We start from the raw sequence: 24,779 nt of genomic DNA on the forward strand, positions 1-24,779 counted from the left end.
TCGTCTGGCAGAGAGTGAACATCGCAGGGGAGGCTGTGGAGAGCCGGGCTTGGTTCCCCAGCCACGACGATCAGCAAGAGACTGACGACAGGTCCAGCGCAGACCCTTCCCGGACAGCGGTGGCTGGAGCCGACCGATGGCGGAGAGAAAGCCGAGCAGCGTCGACGGGGTAAGACAGAGGGTGAAGCGCACAGGGCGCAGCCGGGGGTTGAAAACCGAGCGGCGTCGAGAGAAAAAAAAACAAACCGGAGAGAGAGAGTGTAAGATTTGAAATTTTCAGCAATAATCACGCAAGAAAACAGGATAAAATAAGACAGTTTATTGACCAAAGTAAGCTTGCACAGAAAAACTTTTGATAAAAGGGCATACAAAATGGCCGCCGGGCCTCGTGATCAGTTTCTGGACCATTTGATTTCTGTTACTGCAAGCCAGACAGGCTTGTGGATTGAAAACAGTAAGCCCGCGAAAGCCAGTATCGGGAAACCAAAACTCAGGGAAACAGCATACATATTCAATGGATTCTAAGTGCAGGACGGTTTCAGGCAAACAGGATGGGGCCCATCAAGATATGGGCGGACAATGCATGAACACTTATACCCATTTAATGTACAAAGGAGAAACCGTTTAACAGCCATCAAGGGAAATCTCCAGACCGATCAATATGCGAACCGAGTCACGGTGACAATGTAAAAGACATTAAAAGACATTATCGGCCAGGAAGGCCGGTTAAGTTATCACCGGCTCCCGTTACAAGACAAAGCGCCCCTGCAGAGATTTCTGCCCGCCAAAATATTACAAAGACTGGACTATGATCTGGCGGGAGATAAGGCTGGCCCAAAAGGGTATAAATATGGATTTTGAAAAGTCCATCAGCCTGGCCTGCCCTGCCCTCTCTTCCACCTCGGTAGCTTTGGAATCGATAAAGACGCTTCAGACGGATAACTTCGGGAAAAAGACAACATGGTCGGTGTTCAGCCAGACAAGGCTCGGCCACGACGGGAAGACGACGAGGGTGGCCCGGGTGCTGTTGTCGGGAGATCATCGACGACCCAGGCCAAAGGAGAAGACACCCTCGGGAAAAAACGATGATCCAGGTCGGATAAAAAGGACATTCCGAGCCTAGCCAGGCAAGGCCTCGACACGTGCATCCATTTTTTCAATATCACATTGGTGGCAGGGACTGTTCCATGAACCCAAATCCACAACAGACTTGGTGGATTTCAGCCATGACGAGCGCTCATCGAGGCTGTGTCCACTGCCTCATCGCCTGAGAGAGAGAGAAAAACAAGCTGCGCCAGAAGTTTCCAAATCCACGTGACGACGGAAAGCTGTGCCAGAAAGGCTGCGAACCCCTCCTTTTGCGATTCTGATAGTGGTGAGCATGATCCCGAGTTCCTCAAGTCGAAACTTAGTTTAGGTATTTAGGGGAGGGAGTAAGGTTAAATCGTAATGTGTTTCCCCTTTTACGACGTGCCGTGTGTTCCCCATTTCCATAGAGTCAAGTTCATAAATTTGTGCATGATTGTAGTTACTTTAATCTGTGCCTATGACATGTATTTTGTAATGCTTCAAACTGTTTAAAAATAAAAGCATCCATTTCGTGCTATTCAACCTGGTCTATTGAGTCCTTTCTCTGCACTACAGTTCTCTGCATCTAAGTCCAAGGTCTAGAACCGTAGGGGAGAGTGGGTCGAACCACTCAAGGGTAATTATTGCACAAAGCCTGGCAGGAGACCAGAACGTGCAAGAGAAACCCCGTACAGAAATGGCGACCGCGGCAGGACCTTGGCAGCAGGAAAGTAGTGTGTTAGATCAAGGTCTGAATAAACGAAATGTGATGGATGAAAGAATAGCGGATTATGTTTTTGGAAAAGTCAACCTCACAAAACAATGGATATCTGACCTATTAAGGGATAGGCGCCCGCTAGACGCAGCCATCAAGTGGACAGAGGGTAAAGAGCATAAGAAATCTGTAGAAAAGGCGGTCTGGCTGATGTGCTACAAGAAGCAAGTCCAGCTTTTGGACCAAGTCGTTGCAGCACAAACAGCCCAGATCAAAGGGTTGCTTACAGACGTAGAGGAAAAGGTTGCGGGAGGTCAAAAACTGATTGAATCGCTTAACGCGCTGAATCAGGAACGCCACTCCACAACTCGCTGCCACGAAACCCGGGTAGAGTATTTAAAATGTCAGGTCATTGAAGCCAAGGCCTGTGAAGGTAGAATGAGAGAGAGGTGTTTCCGTCTAGCTAAGCAAATAGAGACGCAAGAGGAAAAACTTCTGGGAGCCAGGGCAGCATATAAGATGGCCATGGAGGATAGATCTGAGAGCACCAACCACAGCACTTGCCGTCGGGAGCAAGAGGACCTGAGAACGGCCCTAGCCAAGGCAAATGGGTTGGTGTGTCTCATAATCCCATCAGCGAGCCAGCTATTGCTAGCCAAGGAATCCAAAAGACCGATTCCACAAGAGATAGTTCAGGAACCAACCCCCGAACCCTCTGCGCCTCCTGCTTATGATGAGTCTTGGACTCCGGGGAAGGAAACGGAGATGGTAGATGAAGAGATTCTTGAGGTAGAGCAACACCAGATAGTAGAGTCGGGGCCGGCACCGATGTGTCCAACTCGACACCGGAGGCTCGGTCCGAATGAAGACAATGGCGAGGACGGACCCCTTGTGAATCAGATCATAATGCCCCACAGCGCACAACAGCTGAGGGCAATGATAAGTCACATCCCAAAACTCTCCGAGTCAGGAGATCCCTCCGTCCATTTTAGGGACGTGGAGCAGACCGCAGCAGTTAATGACTGCGACGGGGCTGAACAGTCTAAGATGCTGCTGTTCTCCCTGGACAGCTCGCTCCTCCAGTGTCTCCCTGACGAGAGCAAGAGAGGGCACAGGGAATATGAGTTGTTACGGGACGAGATCCTGGAGATTATAGGAGAGGGTGACGGAACTCCGTTCCTCCGTTTAGAAAAGACAGTGCAGCTAGAGGGAGAACCCCCACGGGTTTTCGCCGGAAGGTTGTGGCCCGTGTATCGGCGCAGCTGCCCGGGAGGACCGGAACGGAACGCGCTAAATGATGAACAAAGGGCTCATTGGCTCCGGTGCCTGGTAGCAGGTTGCTTGCCAATAGTGAGGGAGCAGGCCAAAGCATGGTTTGACCCCACTAACGCCCGCTCCACGGAGGAACTAGTACTTGATCAGCTCACGATCAGTTACAGGAACAACAAGGGTAGGAAAACGCCTGTTTTAAAAGGAAAGGTACATGAGGCAAGGCCCGCAGCTTCTGCTAAAAAGGAATGGCATCAGGAGGGGAATCGCCCTCCCCAAGCCAAAAGCAGTTGTTATGGGTGTGGGAAGGAGGGTCATTGGCGCAAGGACTGTAGAAATCCATGGAAGGATAAGAGAGAGAGAATATTCGCCGCAGCCCAAGCCCGAGCCCAAGCCCAGACCGTTGCCCCAGCACCAGTCCAAGCCCAAGCCCAGACCGCTGCCCCAGCACCAGCCCAGAACCCAACCGTAGCCCCTGCCCCAACAACAGGAGGTGGTGCGGTTGTGGATCCCGCTACGATTGAGTCAATCTTGGAGACTATGCGGTCTCTGATGACCTCGCAGGGGAAGGTAGCGGTCGCCAACAGCCCTATCGCTCCCGAGACCCCAACTGAAGCACCTAAATGACTGACGCCTGCGCAGCCCGTCTACTTGTGTCCGCTCCGCTATGACGCCTGGAGAAGACCTGTGGTGGAAATGGAGGTGGAAAGGGAAAAGGGTAGTTACCTGTTGGATACGGGAGCTTCGTGTACCGTGATCCACACAGCTAGACCTTTTGCCTCACTTCTGTCCACCCAGGCTCCATTCTTAGTAGCGGGTTTCACAGGCAGAGAACAGGCTGGCGCGTACTCCATCCCGCTCTCCATTCATTTGGGAGCACTCCACACCACATGGACGTGTATCCTATTGAAGTGGAGTGAGGGGAGTGGAAAAGGCATCCTCGGGGCTGATTTCTTGGTGGAACACGGGATCCTCGTGGACCTGAGAAATCACTGTCTCTGGGGAGCCGAGAGCGGTTTAGGTAAGGTAGTCGTAATCCCAGGGAGGGAAGAAAAGGGGGCCCTGTGCACCATGAAGCCGTCAGGAGGTTACGATTTCGAGCTCATGGTAGCGAACGTCCCAACGGACTTGCAGGCGTGTGTGTCGGAAAATCTGACCGCGTTTGCCACCCACAAGCACGACTGTGGGAGAGTAACTGGGTTTGAAGTCAGCATAGACGGGGACCCCATGATCCGACCCCAAAAGCAGTATAATTTTCCCAAGGAGGCAGAACCCGACATGGCGACCGCAGTATCTTCATTGGTGCAGCAGGGCGTATTGAGACCAATAGCCACTCACGTGAACTCCCCCTTATGGCCGGTAAAGAAGCCGGACAATTCGTGGAGAGCCACGGTGGACTACAGAGTCCTCAATAGTAACATCCCAGCCTGTGCGCCCACGGTAGCAGCAGTTGCAGACCTAATAGGGAGTATTCCAGCATCGGCGACCACGTTCACGGTGCTGGACATCTCGAACGGTTTCTGGCCCATTCCGCTGCGGCGGGAGGATCAGTACAAGTTTGCCTTTACTTTCAAAGGGCAACAGTACACTTGGAACTGCTTGCCACAGGGTTTTCACAACAGCCCCAGCATTTTCCATCAATGCATGGCGGGGAGTTTAAAAGAGTTTAGCCAGCCGAACCAGATAGTACAGTATGTGGACGACCTACTCCTGTTCACGGACACAAGGGAGGAGCACGGCCCACTATTAGCCGAATTATTGGAACTGTTAGAAAGGAAGGGTTTCAAAGTAAACCCAAAGAAAGCACAGATCGGCCAGCAGGAAGTCAAATTCCTGGGTCTGGCCATCCGTGCTGGAGAAAGAGCCATAGATAAGGCCAGAAGGGAATCAGTACAAGATCTGCCGATCCCCAACACAGTAACGGGTGTAAGGTCCTTTTTGGGATTGACCGGGTACTGCAGAGATTTCATCGAGGACTATGCTGCCACAGCAGCCCCGCTACTCCGACTCTTACACAAGGGAGTCGAGTGGTCTTGGGATGAGGGGTGCCAGGCAGCATTCGAGAAGTTGAAAAGAGATCTGCAGACCGCGCCAGCCCTAGGGGCCATAGATGGGGGAGAGGAGTTCTTCCTGGAGGTAGCCGCTAGTGGGGACAGCCTGAACGCCATGTTGCTCCAGGAGCGGCACGGCAAGCTGAGACCGATAGTTTATTCCTCCAGGGTGCTCACGGATGTAGAGAGGAGTTTCTCCAATTGCGAACGGCATCTCCTGGCCATGCATTGGGCTGTGAACAGATCAGTGATCTTCACAGGAACCTCTCCCATCACGCTCCTCACCCATCACACCCCCACAAAGATGCTTCTGGATGGAAGGATTAAGGATGGGACCGTAAGCAGCGCTCGGATTGCGCGCTGGACCCTCCTCCTTTCCCAGATGGATCTCAAAGTTAAAGGCCTCTGCGAGCCAAAGCTCGCAGCCAACATGGTATATCCCGGAACAGCCCATCGGTGTTCCGTAGAAGGGGTATGGGAGGTCAACATAGGTTTACGGGCCGGGATACACCCCACAGGCCGCGAAATCTACGTAGACGGTTCTAGCACTGTATCTGCTGGCGAACGACTCACAGGGTGTGGAGTTTATGACCCTGCGGCAAACATTGCCCTGGCAATTAAGCTCCCCAGCACTATGAGCGCACAGCAGGCTGAACTGTCCGCGGTGGCGTACGTGGTTACCCACCCCGAGATTTTCCCAACCCCATACACGATTTGCTCAGACAGCATGTTCACATGCAATTCGTGTACGGAGTACCTCGCCATCTGGTCCCGCCGCGGATATACCTCCGCGGACGGGCGGCCTTTAACAGTTAAGCCCTTGCTGGAAAAGATCCTGGCAGCTGTGGGAGAGGAAGGGGAGGTGTTCATCCATAAGGTGAAGGCTCATTCCACCACAGAACCCCGCAGTCAGGGCAACCAGCAGGCGGATGCGCTAGCCAGGGAGGGTGCCCGCAACGGCATTCTCTGGGACCCCTATGGACCCGGACCTGTGGCGGCGATCCAAGGCAGGGAGGGAATTCCAGGGAACACAGGGGTGACACCGCCCCCAGACCTAAAGACCGTCCAAACCCTGGATCCCGCCCTAAAAACAGTCCTAAAAGCCATCACAGAAGGCAAGCAGGTAGAGGGTCCGTACAGTACGGCAGCCCTCTCAGTCAAAGAAGGCATGCTGTTCCGAGAGGAGCAGTGGGTTGTGCCGCAGCAGCACCGGAGGGAATTCCTGCAACTGGCCCACGAGGGTCCAGGGGCGGGACACCCCGGGCCTGAGGTTACCTGGCAGCGGGTAGAGCAGGCGGGATGGTGGCCGGGACTTCGGGACGATGTCCGCGAATTCTGCACAAGCTGTCTTGTGTGTGCTGCAAACAACCCAGACCCCCACAAAAGGAAGGTGCCCATGGGGCACATCAGGAGGGTAGAGGGACCATGGCAGTCGATTCAGGTCGACTACATAGGGCCCCTGCCTGCCGCCCAGGGAGGATATAAGTACTGCCTTGTCCTGGTAGATGTGTTCACCAAATGGGTAGAAGCTTTCCCGTGCAGAACAGCTACGGCACTGGGCACTGCTAAGATCTTGATTCGGGAAGTGTTCTCACGGTGGGGACTCCCCCGTTTTGTAGAGTCCGACCAGGGGAGCCAGTTCACCGGTCAAGTAATGCAGAACGCCCTCATGCTCTTGGGCATTGAGGGGAAGTGGCACGTAGCATACAATCCCCAGTCATCCGGGGTTGTTGAACGCATGAATCGGACCCTCAAGGAAAAGCTGAGGAAAGAGACAATGGGCTCGCCCCAGAAATGGGCGGAGGTCCTGCCTTTAGTCCTCATGGGGATCCGAGCCAGCCAGTCCAAAAGTACGGGGTATTCCCCGCACGAATTAATGACTGGACGGATCATGCGAACACCCACCCATGTACTAGCCCCGGTGCTCACTGAGGGCCAGCTCCGAGAGGTGAAGCGAGACAAATTCGTCCAAACCCTTTTGGAGCGCCTGAAACAGATTTATGGGCAGGCGGCTGGGAACATGGGAAGACAGCACCAGGGAAATCGACTGTTACTGGAACCTCGTAAGCAACAAGAGTGGGTAGTCGGAGACCAGGTCATGGTCCGAAACTACGCCAGGGTAGGGAGTTTTGAACCATTGTACATGGGGCCTTACAGCATTGTAGACAAGGCCAGCCCCATGGTTTATGCAGTGAAGGTGCCCCGACGTACCAAATGGTTTCACATTAACCAGCGTAAACTGTTTAAATCGGGTGCACAAGGGCCAACAAAAGGGACCAGGTCTGAGAACAAAAATCCTCAGCCTGTAACAGAGTCACAGACCACACAGGCTGGAACAGTAGCCTGCGTGAAGGGAGGGGCCACCCCATCGGAGTGGGAGGTCTCCCCTCTAATTTGGGATTCGGACGAGGAAGAGCCCGAACAGCTCGACCTCGCCTTAGACCCAATCACGGAGGAGGAAGAGTCAGAGGACGACGATCCTGCCCTCGACTCAAGCTTGGGGGAGGTAGGGAATGGGGGCGGAGACTCACTACCTGTAGGGACAGGTGAGGTGGAGTCGGAAGCCACAAATCCTGGCCCCGGGGGGGCGGAGCCTGAGGGAGGGGAGCTGGAGCCGGTAGCTGTGGTGGAACCACAGGCTGTGACGGTGACAGTCCCAACCCCCGGTCCATCAGCCCCGGGAGCCTCACCCAAAGCAGCCCCTCGTAGGTCGACTCGAGCGCCCCAGCCCAGAAAGTTTTGGCCAGATTCTCCCCATCCTTCCCAACCTCAGTTTAGAGCAGCCCCAGAAAGGCATGGTTCCCGTTCAACAGCGACAGGCTGCGGGGGATCAAAGCCGAAGGCCAGTGCAGCCCCACCACAGGGTGTGGCACGCTGCAGCCCTCACAGGAATTCAGTAGGCCGCCCAGCGGAGGGCGGCGCTGTACATAAGTTAAGTTAGGTAATTATGATGATAGTTTAAGGAATATAAAGTTTACGGTGTTAAGAAATGTTAAGAGTACAATTTTGAAGTCTGCCCGGTATGTGTGCTTGTTTGGGAGCGGGGTCCAGGAACCCGCGCGTCCATTTAATTAGGCCAGCACCTATTGGGAGCCTGGCTACATCATTTTATTGGTTACAGAAACCTGGGATATGATGAAAAAGATTCTCATCGTGTTCGTGGCGATCGGGTGCGGGTGGGCCTACCGAGGCCGCACCAAGGACGTCATCATCTTCGGGTGTTCCGGGGACACGGCCCCCATCGCAACGGATGGGACAGGGGAGTGAGAGGTTGAGGAAACCGCCACCTACTTCCACCAGGGGAGATGGCCAGGTTGGCTGGGGACGAATTCTACGGAATACACCAGCAATTTCGGTTTTGCCTACCAAGAGACTTCGTTAACGTGCCCTCGGGTGAGGATCCTTGCACCCAGAGTCAGCGTTACCGTGGGAAAGAGGATCTGTCTGGTGTGTAATGGGAACGTACCACTAAGGCGATGGTGGTGGCTGCGAAAGCTGGGAAAGGACATGAAGAACTCTACGGTCGAGTGGGAGCGACTGGGTAACAATACCCATCGGACTATTACGGGGACTCACAGACAATTACGTGTGTGTTGGGACAAATGGTGGGAACCAGATGAAGGAATATATGTCTGTATGTGGGGTTCAAAACGCGTTTGCCCCAAGGGCATATCCATCTTCTTCCAGAGGCAGTGGCAGGATGAAGGAAAGGGGATGAGATGGGATGTCAGCACTCGAGCGTGCGGAGCCCCATACTCCCCTATTCCGGTAAACGCCACTGAACTCATCACCCGCCCATGCAAGCCCCTGCCCACGCTTCCGGTAGCACTAGCCCAGAAAGAAGGGTGCCCAGCCACCACCAAGGGACCCGGGAACGGTTTAGTATTGGTACCCACCGGTCAGGTGCTGTACCAAGGGGTACACTACGCGGTGGCCTCAGTGATTTTAAACCTCACTGAGGTACGATTGCCGGAGTGGTGTCCCAAAGAAACGGAACAATTATACCAGGTCCTGTTAACCCGAATGTTTAGACAGTTTTACGAGTTTGACTTTGCCGACATCGACAAAGACAAATTATACACCACACCACCAGAAGTTTTGGATCGAGTCGGGAGGCAAAGAAGGGGTACAGTAAATGACATATTCACTGCTTTTAATACCGGGACATCTGTCGTCAACGCTCTAGATAACGTGGAGCTGCAGACACAGATCAACGGTTTTAAAGCCCAGTTAAGGAACATACTGACAGACGAAAATAAGGTAGTGGGTTCTGAGTTACATGAAGACCAGGCCATGACACTACACTTTAAGGAAATAATAGCTGAGCTGGAGAAACACGCGAGAACGGTAAATGCGCTCATTAAGGAGGATCGGAATGCGTCCGATCAAGCTGCGCAAAACGAGGCCTGTGTGCTATACGGGGCGTGGTTACTGGGCGAGGGCCACAGTAATCTTGAGGATTTAAAACAGGGTTTGGTCCCGTCCTGGATCAGCAACAAGCACTTGCAAGCGCTCCACCCTTTTGAGAATGCATTAAGCCCGTGCCAGCTCAGACTAGCTGCAGAAGCGTACCCAGTCCCAGTGGACTGCGGACGTTCGAATCATACTATCATGGGAATAGTGGTAAGAATGCCGGTGTTGGGTCCCACAGCAAAGCCCGCCCCGGTATACAGGGTGGAGAACATTGGAGTCATTCAGGGGGGCGCACACATTCGTTACGCAGTGGTCCCGCCTTACGTCATCAGATGGGAGCGTACGATGACAGGCACCGACCTCTCGGGGTGTTGGAGCCGGGGAGCACACATCATCCTGTGTCCCCAGCACTTGAATGCCTTTTTGAAACCACAGTGCGGGTTCAGAACCGCTAGCGCGAAGCCGATAAATTGCACCATGGAGGCAATGGCAGAGGACCATGTGCCCCCGCAGGTAGCATATATCGGGGGTGGGACATACTGCGTCACCACTGCAGCGCCTCACTACCGCTACGGACAACACGAGTGGTGTTCGATCAGTGATAGCAGTTTCTGTTTCAAACCCAGGGCCGAGGTTCAAGTGGCACAACAACGAACTGTCCCCATTCCTGCACCCTCCACCGTTCACCTCACTGTCAGAGAGAATTTCATGGACTTGGAACGATTCGTCGCGCATTTTGGTTATGTCATTCCCCCTCTTCCTGAACACCTCGCCAAGATTTTAAAAGCCATTATAGTTTCACAGAAACATTTTTACACACTGGAGCAGAAGACTTTAGAGATAGGAAAAGACATATTGGACATAGTCATCCCACCATGGTGGGACTTGTTCACTAACATAGAGGTCCCGGCCTGGATTAGAATAGCATCCCACATCCTAGTAGTGTGTCAGGTTTTAATTGTGATATTTTTGCTATTCGTGCATTGCAAAAGAGGCAAACGCCTCCAGAGGCACGAGAACACAGGAGAATGGAGAGAACGCTATGTGCGAATGGGGGAAGAAGACACCCCACTTTAAGTTGCTAGTATTGAAGGTTAGGCGTCCCTCCATTTTTAGATTTTGGCCATTTGCGCGTTTTTGTTTTAAGTATATGAATATTGTTATGTTATTAGTCGTTCTTAAGTTTTTGGATTAATAAAAGGTGTATGCAGGTGGTGCAAGAGGGTATCAACCCCTACACATCTGACAGATGAATGTGTTATAGTTTAAGAAGTGCTGCCTATGATTGTCCAAATGTGCACAAGGTAATTTTCGTTTTTTTCGGAAATGGGAACTGCATGTGTCGTGAGGGTCATAGATAGTTAAGTGCCAGGAATGTTTGGATGTGGGGAATCAGGGAAAATTTGCTCACCAAGGATCATTGATACCTCTAGCAAGCTATCAGTGTCACAGGGGGGCCTGTAAGATTCGAAATTTTCAGCAATAATCACGCAAGAAAACAGGATAAAATAAGACAGTTTATTGACCAAAGTAAGCTTGCACAGAAAAACCTTTGATAAAAGGGCATACAAAATGGCCGCCGGGCCTCGTGATCAGTTTCTGGACCATTTGATTTCTGTTACTGCAAGCCAGACAGGCTTGTGGATTGAAAACAGTAAGCCCGCGAAAGCCAGTATCGGGAAACCAAAACTCAGGGAAACAGCATACATATTCAATGGATTCTAAGTACAGGACGGTTTCAGGCAAACAGGATGGGGCCCATCAAGATATGGGCGGACAATGCATGAACACTTATACCCATTTAATGTACAAAGGAGAAACCGTTTAACAGCCATCAAGGGAAATCTCCAGACCGATCAATATGCGAACCGAGTCACGGTGACAATGTAAAAGACATTAAAAGACATTATCGGCCAGGAAGGCCAGTTAAGTTATCACCGGCTCCCGTTACAAGACAAAGCGCCCCTGCAGAGATTTCTGCCCGCCAAAATATTACAAAGACTGGACTATGATCTGGCGGGAGATAAGGCTGGCCCAAAAGGGTATAAATATGGATTTTGAAAAGTCCATCAGCCTGGCCTGCCCTGCCCTCTCTTCCACCTCGGTAGCTTTGGAATCGATAAAGACGCTTCAGACGGACAACTTCGGGAAAAAGACAACGTGGTCGGTGTTCAGCCAGACAAGGCTCGGCCACGATGGGAAGACGACGAGGGTGGCCCGGGTGCTGTTGTCAGGAGATCATCGACGACCCAGGCTGAAGGAGAAGACACCCTCGGGAAAAACCGACGATCCAGGTCGGATAAAAAGGACATTCCGAGCCTAGCCAGGCAAGGCCTCGACACGTGCATCCATTTCTTCAATATCACATTGGTGGCAGGGACTGTTCCATGAACCCAAATCCACAACAGACTTGGTGGATTTAAGCCATGACGAGCGCTCATCGAGGCTGTGTCCACTGCCTCATCGCCTGAGAGAGAGAGAAAAACAAGCTGCGCCAGAAGTTTCCAAATCCACGTGACGACGGAAAGCTGTGCCAGAAAGGCTGCGAACCCCTCCTTTTGCGATTCTGATAGTGGTGAGCATGATCCCGAGTTCCTCAAGTCGAAACTTAGTTTAGGTATTTAGGGGAGGGAGTAAGGTTAAATCGTAATGTGTTTCCCCTTTTACGACGTGCCATGTGTTCCCCATTTCCATAGAGTCAAGTTCATAAATTTGTGCATGATTGTAGTTACTTTAATCTGTGCCTATGACATGTATTTTGTAATGCTTCAAACTGTTTAAAAATAAAAGCATCCATTTCGTGCTATTCAACCTGGTCTATTGAGTCCTTTCTCTGCACTACAGTTCTCTGCATCTAAGTCCAAGGTCTAGAACCGTAGGGGAGAGTGGGTCGAACCACTCAAGGGTAATTATTGCACAAAGCCTGGCAGGAGACCAGAACGAGCAAGAGGCGTCGAGAGAGAAAAAAACAAACCGGAGAGAGAGAGGGTAAAGCAACAGCCAGGTTCAGGACCGAGCGGCATCGAGAAAAAAAAAAGAATGCGCAGAGCACAGCCAGGGCTCAAGGGCTGAACAGTGTCCGTGGGGAGAAGAAGGGAGAGCGCGGGAGACGCCATTGAGCCGCGGAGAAGAAGGAAGAGCGCGGGAGACGCCATTTTTAGAAGTCGCAGCGGAGAAGAAGGGCGAGCGCGGGAAGGAAGGAAAGCACGGGAGATGCCATTTTGTGTCAGCGGAGAAGAAGGGGAAGCGCGGGAGACGCCATTTTTGACAGTTACATCACACCCAGGGATGCCGAAGAGTGGCAGTATCTCTACGTTTGACAATGAAGTCGAAGATTGGGCGACATATGTGGAACGTATTGAGGTGTACTGCAGGGCGAATGATGTGCCAGATGCTAGTAAAGCACTGGTTTTGTTAAATTCCATGGGTGCAAAAACTTATGGGTTACTGCGAAATCTAATAACCCCAGAGAAGCCGGTGAACAAGAATTTCAAAAGCATAGTAGAAATCCTACAGGACCACTTAAACCCCACACCGCTGCTGATAGCAGAACGATTTAAGTTCCATAAAAGGAACCAACACAGAGACGAAAGCAATGCTGAGTACCTAACGGAACTGCGCAAGCTATCGAAACACTGCCAGCTTGGAGCGGGACTAGCAGATACGTTAAGGGACAAGTTTGTGTGTGGGCTACAAAGTGAAGGAACCCAGAAAAGGCTTCTATCAGAAAAGGATCCTACGCTGGACAAGGCTTTCAGTATGGCAGTATCACACGAAGCAGCCGCAAGGGAAGCTGCAGAGATACAAATGAGACCGCAAGAATATGGCACCAATGAAATGTCCTATGGAACAGCGAAGTGCTATCGCTGCGGCAGAACAACACATGACCAGAAGGATTGTTGGTTCAAGGACCAAGTGTGCAGACAATGTGGAAAAGCAGGACACATAGCAAGAGTCTGCAGGTCTGGGAAGAAAACCAACAGTAAGAAATCTCCACAGGAGAAGTACAAAAAGGTACACCAGGTGATGGACAGTGGTTCAGACGAACAGAAAAGTGACACAGACTCCGGAAGCAAGGAGCTGGGTTGTCTGAAACTACATAAGGTAACCAAAATGGAGGATCATCAGACTATCTGGGTTACACTCAAGATAGACGGAGTCCAAGTGAAAATGGAATTGGACACAGGAGCAGCCCTAACAGTCATAAACCAAAGGGACTACAAGCGGCTATTTTCACATATACCCTTGAAAGCTACAGAGATTGTCTTGACGACGTATACGGTGCAAAAAGTCTACCCCAAAGGAAAAATAAGGGTGAAAGTGATATATAAAGGCCAGGAAATACCTAAAATGGATATATATGTATTGCCAGATGGAGGACCACCACTGCTAGGACGTGAATGGATCCGGAAGATACAATTAGATTGGCATTCCATACAGGCACTGAAGGTTGAGGCCAAAAAGGATGACGACGTCACACCTGGACGACTGTCAAAAATGCTAACTGACGCAAAAGAAGTGTTCCAGGAGGGACTAGGAACACTAAAAGGCATAACAGCAACGATTAAAATAGAGGAAAATGCAAGCCCAAAGTTTCTTAAGGCCAGACCAGTGCCTTATGCGATCAGACCAGCTGTCGAAGCAGAGCTGGAAGGGTTGGAACGTTCAGGGGTACTGTCCAAAGTGGACTGAAGCGAGTGGGCTACACCCATCGTTCCTGTAATGAAGAGGTCATTGAGTAATACGCCTGGGGAACCAAAGAAGGTCCGCATCTGTGGGGGTTTTAAGGTGACAGTGAACCCAGTCCTTCACACGGTACAATATCCGCTTCCACGAATTGAGGATATTTTCACCTCGCTATCTGGAGGTAAACGCTTCACCAAAATTGATCTAGCCCAGGCGTACTTGCAAATGGAGGTAGAAGAAGCTTCGAAACAATACCTTACGATTAACACTCATAAAGGTCTCTATCAATACAACCGGCTGGTGTTCGGGGTAGCCTCGGCTCCGGCTATCTGGCAAAGGGCAATGGATTAAGTCCTGCAAGGGATTCCAGGGACCCAGTGTTATTTGGACGACATCTTGGTCACGGGCAAAAATGACAGTGATCACCTCGCCAACTTGGAGAAGGTGCTCACCAGATTAAAGGAGTATGGGCTACGAGCTAATCGCCACAAGTGCGAGTTTTTCCAGAAACAGATCTCGTATTGTGGCCATGTCATCGATGAAGAGGGGTTACATAAGTCCCCTGAAAAGATTGAGGCAGTAGTCAAGGCTCCAGCACCGGAAAATGTGTCACAACTGAGGTCGTTCCTCGGGCTGGTAAACTACTACCACAAGTTCTTACCAAATTTGTCCACGGTATTACACCCACTGAACACCCTACTGCAAACAGGGGTACCATGGAAGTGGGATGACGAACGTAGACGAGCTTTCCAGAAGTGTAAAGAATTGACCACATCAAAAGAGGTGTTGGCCCATTTCAACCCAGCGCTACCAATTCGTTTGGCATGTGATGCATCACCCTATGGTATTGGAGCGGTGCTGTCGCACAAATTCCCAGACGGGTTGGAGAGGCCAGTAGCCTTTGCGTCTCGGTCACTAACCTCAGCCAAGCGCAACTACGCCCAGATTGACAGGGAGGCCCTCAGCCTAGTATGGGGAGTAAAAAAATTCAACCACTATCTGCATGGGCAGAAGTTCACCTTGCTGACTGACCACCAACCACTTGTCTCCATTTTTAAACCTAAGAAGGGCGTTCCAGTGATGACTGCACAACGGTTACAAAGATGGTCCCTGTTTCTAGGGGCGAATCAATATGAAATAGAATATAAAGGCATGAAACAGCATGGGAACGCTGATGGGCTATCGCGCCTGCCACTGCCTACTGTGGAGGAAGCACCAGCAGTGGACCCTATCGAGATATTTTATTCATCAACAATTGAACGATTGCCAGTAATGAACGCGGATATAGAGAAGGAGACCCGCAATGATCCGACGCTGTCTCGGGTATATGATTTGACGGTGAGGGGATGGCCAACACATGGCGACTCACTGTTGCCAGCATTCTCATCCAGAAGAGAATAGCTGTCAGTATGCCAGGGGACAGTGATGTGTGGATCCAGAGTGGTGATTCCACCCAAGTTAACGGAGAGAGTGCTAAATGAGCTACATGAAGGTCATCTGGGGGGAGTGAAAATGAAAAGCCTTGCTAGGGCTTATTTGTGGTGGCTGGGAATCGATCAACAAATCGAAGACCTAACTAAGAGCTGCTTAGGATGCCAGAAGGTCCAAAATGCACCACCACATGCCCCTCTACACCCATGGGAGTGGCCCTCCTCTCCATGGCAACGGGTGCATATTGATTTCGCTGGTCCATTCATGGACTCAATGTTCTTAATAGCAGTGGATGCTCATTCGAAGTGGCCTGAGGTGATAAAAATGTCCTCAACCACTACAGAGAAAACGATTGCAGTCCTACGGACCATATTTGCCAGAAACGGTTTGCCAGAGCAGATCTGCTCTGATAATGGACCACAGTTTGTGTCCGAAGAGTTTCAAAAATTTATGAGAAGGAATGGGGTAAAGCATTACACATCCGCCCCGTATCATCCAGCCACAAATGGATTGGCTGAGAGGTTCGTACAAACCTTTAAGAAGGCGATAAAGGCCAGGTGCGACGATGAAATTCCACGACAGCATAAGATGGACAATTTCTTATTAGCCTACCGAAACGCGACACATGCAGTTACCAACCAAACCCCAGCCATGATGTTCTTTAACCGAAGGTTGAGATCTCGTCTGGACTTGCTCAGACCAAATGTGCGAAGAAATGTTGAGGACAAACAATTCCAGCACATCAATGAGAAGCCGACAAGGAGCTTCAATGTAGGACAACCAGTCTTGGCCCGTGACTATCGAACAGAGAAATGGCAACCCGGAACGATATGCACAAGGCAGGGGCCATTAATGTACACAGTGGATGTCGGGGAGAACATTGTGAGACGCCACGTCGATCAGATCTTAGCGTCACAGGAACGCGTCAACCCCATGTCTCGAGTACCTGGGGATGAACCCGACATACCGGTAGCATCTACCTCAGAACCAGTAGCAGTGGAACCCGATGAACTACCCGATGAAAAGGGGTCAGAATCGCCTCTGCACCAAGAACAAGAACCTCAGGAAAGGCGCTATCCTGAAAGGGTCAGGAAGCCGCCCCAAAGACTGAATCTATAAATGGACTATTGTTGTTTAATGTACATGTTAAAGTGTAAATTGTTATTTGAATATTAGGGGTACCACTAATCTAAAAGGGGAGGAATTGTAGTGTATGTGCCTTTAAGACAGAACTACTTTTACAGCTCCTGTATACTGTAGTATCGGCAGTGACCACACCTATATATAAGCCTTGCGCATGCCTCTGTACCCCCAGTCTTGAGACTACCCTCCTCCAGTAAATACCTGTTTATCGTTAAGTTGCAGCATCCGTGTGGTTATTGAAAAACAGCATACTCTCAGAATCACGGATCTAACAGTTGCCTTGATCGGCTGAGGGCTTGTGGAGCGGCTACATTCATCTTCTTTCATTGGCACAAGCCATTCCCTGAGAGGGGGCCTAGAACCGAGTTGCAATAAGCCGCCGACGGACGGCCCTTGCACTTTCTGCCTCCCTCCTGTGCTGGTGCTCCTCCTCCTCCTCCTCCTCCTCTGGTGGTCCTCCAATGTTTGCTGGCAGTGGCTGAGTACTGCGGATAGCCAGGTTGTGCAGCATGCAGCACACGACAACGAAATGGGAGACTCGCTCAGGCGAGTACTGTAGGGCTCCCCCGGAACGATCCAGACAGCGGAACCGTTGCTTCAGCACGCTGATTGTGTGCTCAATGATGTTCCTGGTTGCTTGATGGCTGGCATTGTATCGCTCTTCAGCAGGGGTGCTGGGCGCACGGAGCGGGGTCATCAGCCAGGTGCACAAATGATAGCCTTTGTCCCCGAGAACCCATCCTTGTGGGCGAGGCTGGGCCTCGAAAATGTCTGCCACAGAAGTCTGGCGCAGGATGAAGGCATCGTGGCTGCTGCCTGGAAAGCGGGCATTGGCAGCTAGTATGAGCTGCCTGTGGTCACACACCAACTGCACGTTGAGCGAATGGTAGCCCTTCTGGTTGCGGTAATCCTCGGCATTCTCTAGAGGTGCCCGCAAAGCCACATGCGTGCAGTCAATGGCGCCCTGCACCATGGGGAAGCCCGCTAATGCTGCAAATCCCATGGGACGCTCTTGCTGCTTGTCCAGGGTCATGGGGAAGGCGATGAACTGACGTCTCCTTCTGAAAAGGGCATTGGTGACCTGACGGAAGCAGCAATGTACCGCGAACTGGGAGATGTTGGAAATGTCCCCAGTAGCGGATTGGAAGGAGCCGGTGGCATAGAAGTTGAGAGCCACCGTCACCTTCACTGCCACCGACAGAGGCGTCCTGCTCCTGAGCTGTGGCTGCAGATCTCTGCGAAGCAGGTTGCAGATCTCAGTGACCAACTCCCTTCTGAATCACAGCCTCCGAACACACTGCTCCTCAGAAATGTTCAGATATGAGAACTGCTGGCGGTATACCCTGGGTGGGTAAGGCCTCCTGTGCCGATGCCTGTTGGCTCTTCTCCATCTGGCCATGACTGGCACTCTCTCACGGCGTCTCTGAGCCCTTTGAATGCAATGCAGTAAGCCAACGTCTACACACATTGCAGACCCCATTAGATGTATCGGATCAATGCAATGGCACTGAAAGTTAAATCCAAGTGCAAAGCTCTGGCCTGAAGCCACAAGTACCTGGCAAGTATTCAGCCAAACCAGAAAGCTCTCTACCTTTGTCCCTCTCCAAATATCCATCTCTCACAAAGAAGGAGTGGTGCAAAATGGCTGACATTTATACTGCAGGAGGAGTCCCCTTTAATTAGCGCCCCCCGCGCCCCGCAATCAGTCGCGGGGGGCGCCATGCGCACAATAGGCCGGCGCCACTGAATTTCCGGTTCGGGGCGCACACAGGGCGTTGCATCATGGAATGACGTCAGGATCTGCGCGCGCAGCTGAGCGTGCGCTACGGTTTTGCGCAGGCGCTAAATCATAACTGAATTTGGCGAGAGGCGCAGATCGCGCAGCGCCCGGTCGCTAGCCGCTTAGCGCCCCACTTCCCCTCCTCCTAAGGTGCTATCGGCTGGCGCAAACAACTGAATTTCTAAGCAACACACTCAGCACACCCAGGAATACACACTCAGCACATCCAGACATACACACTCAGCACATTCAGACATACACACACAGCACACCCAGACATACACACTCAGCAAACCCAGATATACATATTCAGCACAGCCAGATATACACACTCAGCACCCCCAGACATACACACCCAGCACACCCAGAGAAACACACTCAGCACACCCAGACATACACACTCAGCATACCCAGACATACACACTCAACACACCCAGACATACACACTCAGCACGCCCAGACATACACACCCAGCACACCCAGACATACACACTCAGCATACCCAGACATACACTCTCAGCACACCCAGACATACACAATCAACACACCCAGACATACACACTCAGCACACCCAGACATACACACTCAGCACACCCAGACATACACACTCAGCACACACAGACATACACACTCAGCACACCCAGACATACACACTCAGCACACCCAGATATACAAACTCAGCACACCCAGACATATACACTCAGCACACCCAGACATACACACACAGCACACCCAGATATACACACTCAGCACACCCAGATATACACACTCAGCACACCCAGACAGACACACTCAGCACACCCAGACATACACATACAGCATACCCAGACAGACACACTCAGCACACCCAGACATACACACTCAGCACACCCAGACGTACACACTCAGCACACCCATACATACACACTCAGCACACCCAGACATACACACTCAGCACACCCAGACATACACACTCAGCGCACCCAGACATACACACTCAACACACCCAGACATAAACACTCAGCACACCCAGACATACACATTCAGCATACACAGACATACACACTCAGCACACCCAGCTATACACACTCAGCACAGCCAGATATACACACTCAGCACACCCAGACATACACACTCAGCACACCCAGACATCCACACTCAGCACACCCAGACATACAAACTCAGCACACTCACACTTACACTCTCAACACACTCAGACATACACATTCAGCACATTGAGACAGACACACACAACACACTCAGACATACACACTCAGCACACCCAGACATACACACTCAGCACACCCAGACATACACAGTCAGCGCACACAGAGATACACAATCAGCGCACCCAGACATACACATTCAGCACACCCAGATATAAACACTCAGCGCACCCAGACATACACACTCAACACACCCAGACATACACACTCAACACCCCCAGACATACACACTCAGCACAACCAGACATACACACTCAGCACACCCAGACACAGATACTCAGCACACCCAGACATACACAATCAACACACCCAGACATATACACTCAGCACACCCAGACATACACACTCAGCACACCCAGATATACACACTCAGCACACCCAGACATACACACTCAGCACACCCAGACATAGATACTCAGCACACCCAGACATACACACTCACCACACACAGACATATACACTCAGCACACCCAGACATACACACTCAGCACACCCAGATATACATACTCAGCACACCCAGACATACACAATCAACACACCCAGATATATACACTCAGCACACCCAGACATACACACTCAGCACACCCAGACATACACACTCAGCACACCCAGACATACACACTCAGCACACCCAGACATACACACTCAGCACCCCCAGACATACACACCCAGCAAACCCAGACATACACACTCAGCACACCCAGACATGCACACTCAGCACACCCAGATATGCACACTCAGCACACCCAGACATACACTCTCAACAAACCCAGACATACACACTCAGCACACCCAGACATACACACTCAGCACACCCAGACATACACACTCAGCACACCAAGACATACACACTCAGCACACCCAGACATACACACTCAGCACACCCAGACATACACACTCAGCACCCCCAGGCATACACACCCAGCACACCCAGACATACACACTCAGCACACCCAGACAGACACACTCAGCATACCCAGACATACACTCTCAGCACACCCAGACATACCCAATCAACACACCCAGACATACACACTCAGCAGACCCAGACATACACACTCAGCACACCCAGACATACACACTCAGCACACACAGACATACACACTCAGCACACCCAGACATACACACTCAGCACACCTAGATATACAAACTCTGCTCACCCAGACATATACACTCAGCACACCCAGACATACACACTCAGCACACCCAGACATACACACTCAGCACACCCAGATATACAGACTCAGCACACCCAGACAGACACACTCAGCACACCCAGACATACACATACAGCATACCCAGACAGACTCACTCAGCACACCCAGACATACACACTCAGCACACCCAGATGTACACACTCAGCACACCCAGACATACACACTCAGCACACCAAGACATACACACTCAGCACACCCAGACATACACACTCAGCACACCCAGATATACACACTCAGCACCCCCAGACATACACACCCAGCACACCCAGACATGCACACTCAGCACACCCAGACATACACACTCAGCATACCCAGACATACACACTCAACACACCCAGACATACACACTCAGCACGCCCAGACATACACACCCAGCACACCCAGACATACACACTCAGCATACCCAGACATACACTCTCAGCACACCCAGACCTACACAATCAACAGACCCAGACATACACACTCAGCACACCCAGACAGACACACTCAGCACACCCAGACATACACACTCAGCACAGACAGACATACACCCTCAGCACACCCAGACATACACACTCAGCACACCCAGATATACAAACTCAGCACACCCAGACATATACACTCAGCACACCCAGACATACACACTCAGCACACCCAGACATACACACTCAGCACACCCAGATATACACACTCAGCACACCCAGACAGACACACTCAGCACACCCAGACATACACATACAGCATACCCAGACAGACACACTCAGCACACCCAGACATACACACTCAGCACACCCAGACGTACACACTCAGCACACCCATACATACACACTCAGCACACCCAGACATACACACTCAGCGCACCCAGACATACACACTCAACACACCCAGACATAAACACTCAGCACACCCAGACATACACATTCAGCATACACAGACATACACACTCAGCACACCCAGATATACACACTCAGCACAGCCAGATATACACACTCAGCACACCCAGACATACACACTCAGCACACCCAGACATGCACACTCAGCACACCCAGACATACAAACTCAGCACAGTCAGACTTACACTCTCAACACACTCAGACATACACATTCAGCACATTGAGACATACACACACAACACACTCAGACATACACACTCAGCACACCCAGACATACACACTCAGCAGACCCAGACATACACAGTCAGCGCACCCAGAGATAGACAATCAGCGCACCCAGACATACACATTCAGCACACCCAGATATAAACACTCAGCGCACCCAGACATACACACTCAACACACCCAGACATACACACTCAACACCCCCAGACATACACACTCAGCACACCCAGACATACACACTCAGCACACTCAGACATAGATGCTCAGCACACCCAGACATACAAAATCAACACACCCAGACATATACACTCAGCACACCCAGACATACACACTCAGCACACCCAGACATACAAACTCAGCACAGCCAGACATACACACTCAGCACCCCCAGACATACACACTCAGCTCACCCAGATATACACACTCAGCACACCCAGACATAAACACTCAGCACCCCCAGAGAGACACACCCAGCAAACCCAGACATACACACTCAGCACACCCAGACATACACACTCAGCACACCCAGATATACACACTCAGCACACCCAGACATACAATCTCAACACACCCAGACATACACACTCAGCACACCCAGACATACACACTCAGCACACCCAGACATACACACTCAGCACACCAAGACATACACACTCAGCACACCCAGACATACACACTCAGCAAACCCAGACATACACACTCAGCACCCCCAGACATACACACCCAGCACACCCAGACATACACACTCAGCACACCCAGACATACACACTCAGCATACCCAGACATACACACTCAACACCCCCAGACATACACACTCAGCACACCCAGACATACACACTCAGCACACCCAGACATAGATACTCAGCACACCCAGACATACACAATCAACACACCCAGACATATACACTCAGCACACCCAGACTTACACACTCAGCACACCCAGATATACACACTCAGCACACCCAGACATACACACTCAGCACACCCAGACATAGATACTCAGCACACCCAGACATACACACTCACCACACACAGACATATACACTCAGCACACCCAGGCATACACACTCAGCACACCCAGATATACATACTCAGCACACCCAGACATACACAATCAACACACCCAGATATATACACTCAGCACACCCAGACATACACACTCAGCACACCCAGACATACACACTCAGCACACCCAGACATACACACTCAGCACACCCAGACATACACACTCAGCACCCCCAGACATACACACCCAGCAAACCCAGACATACACACTCAGCACACCCAGACATACACACTCAGCACACCCAGATATGCACACTCAGCACACCCAGACATACACTCTCAACAAACCCAGACATACACACTCATCACACCCAGACATACACACTCAGCACACCCAGACATACACACTCAGCACACCAAGACATACACACTCAGCACACCCAGACATACACACTCAGCACACCCAGACATACACACTCAGCACCCCCAGACATACACACCCAGCACACCCAGACATACACACTCAGCACACCCAGACATACACACTCAGCATACCCAGACATACACACTCAACACACCCAGACATACACACTCAGCACGCCCAGACATACACACCCAGCACACCCAGACATACACACTCAGCATACCCAGACATACACTCTCAGCACACCCAGACATACACAATCAACACACCCAGACATACACACTCAGCACACCCAGACATACACACTCAGCACACCCATACACACTCAGCACACACAGACATACACACTCAGCACACCCAGACATACACACTCAGCACACCCAGATATACAAACTCTGCTCACCCAGACATATACACTCAGCACACCCAGACATACACACTCAGCACACCCAGACATACACACTCAGCACACCAAGATATACAGACTCAGCACACCCAGGCAGACACACTCAGCACACCCAGGCAGACACACTCAACACACCCAGACATACACATACAGCATACCCAGACAGACACACTCAGCACACCCAGACATACACACTCAGCACACCCAGACGTACACACTCAGCACACCCATACATACACACTCAGCACACCCAGACATACACACTCAGCACACCCAGACATACACACTCACTGCACCCAGACATACACACTCAACACACCCAGACATAAACACTCAGCACACCCAGACATATACATTCAGCGTACACAGACATACACACTCAGCACACCCAGATATACACACTCAGCACAGCCAGATATACACACTCAGCACACCCAGACATACACACTCAGCACACCCAGACATCCACACTCAGCACACCCAGACATACAAACTCAGCACACTCAGACTTACACTCTCAACACACTCAGACATACACATTCAGCACATTGAGACATACACACACAACATACTCAGACATACACACTCAGCACACCCAGACATACACACTCAGCACACGCAGACATACACAGTCAGCGCACCCAGAGATACACAATCAGCGCACCCAGACATACACACTCAACACCCCCAGACATACACACTCAGCACACCCAGACATACACACTCAGCACACCCAGAGATACACTCTCAACACACCCAGACATACACACTCAGCACACCCAGACATACACACTCAGCACACCCAGACATACACACTCAGCAAACCCAGACATACACACTCAGCACACCCAGAGATACACTCTCAACAG

Source organism: Somniosus microcephalus, chromosome 2 (assembly GCF_052327205.1).
Source record: "Somniosus microcephalus isolate GS21.2 chromosome 2, FLI_Smic_1.0, whole genome shotgun sequence".
Lineage (NCBI taxonomy): Eukaryota > Metazoa > Chordata > Chondrichthyes > Squaliformes > Somniosidae > Somniosus > Somniosus microcephalus.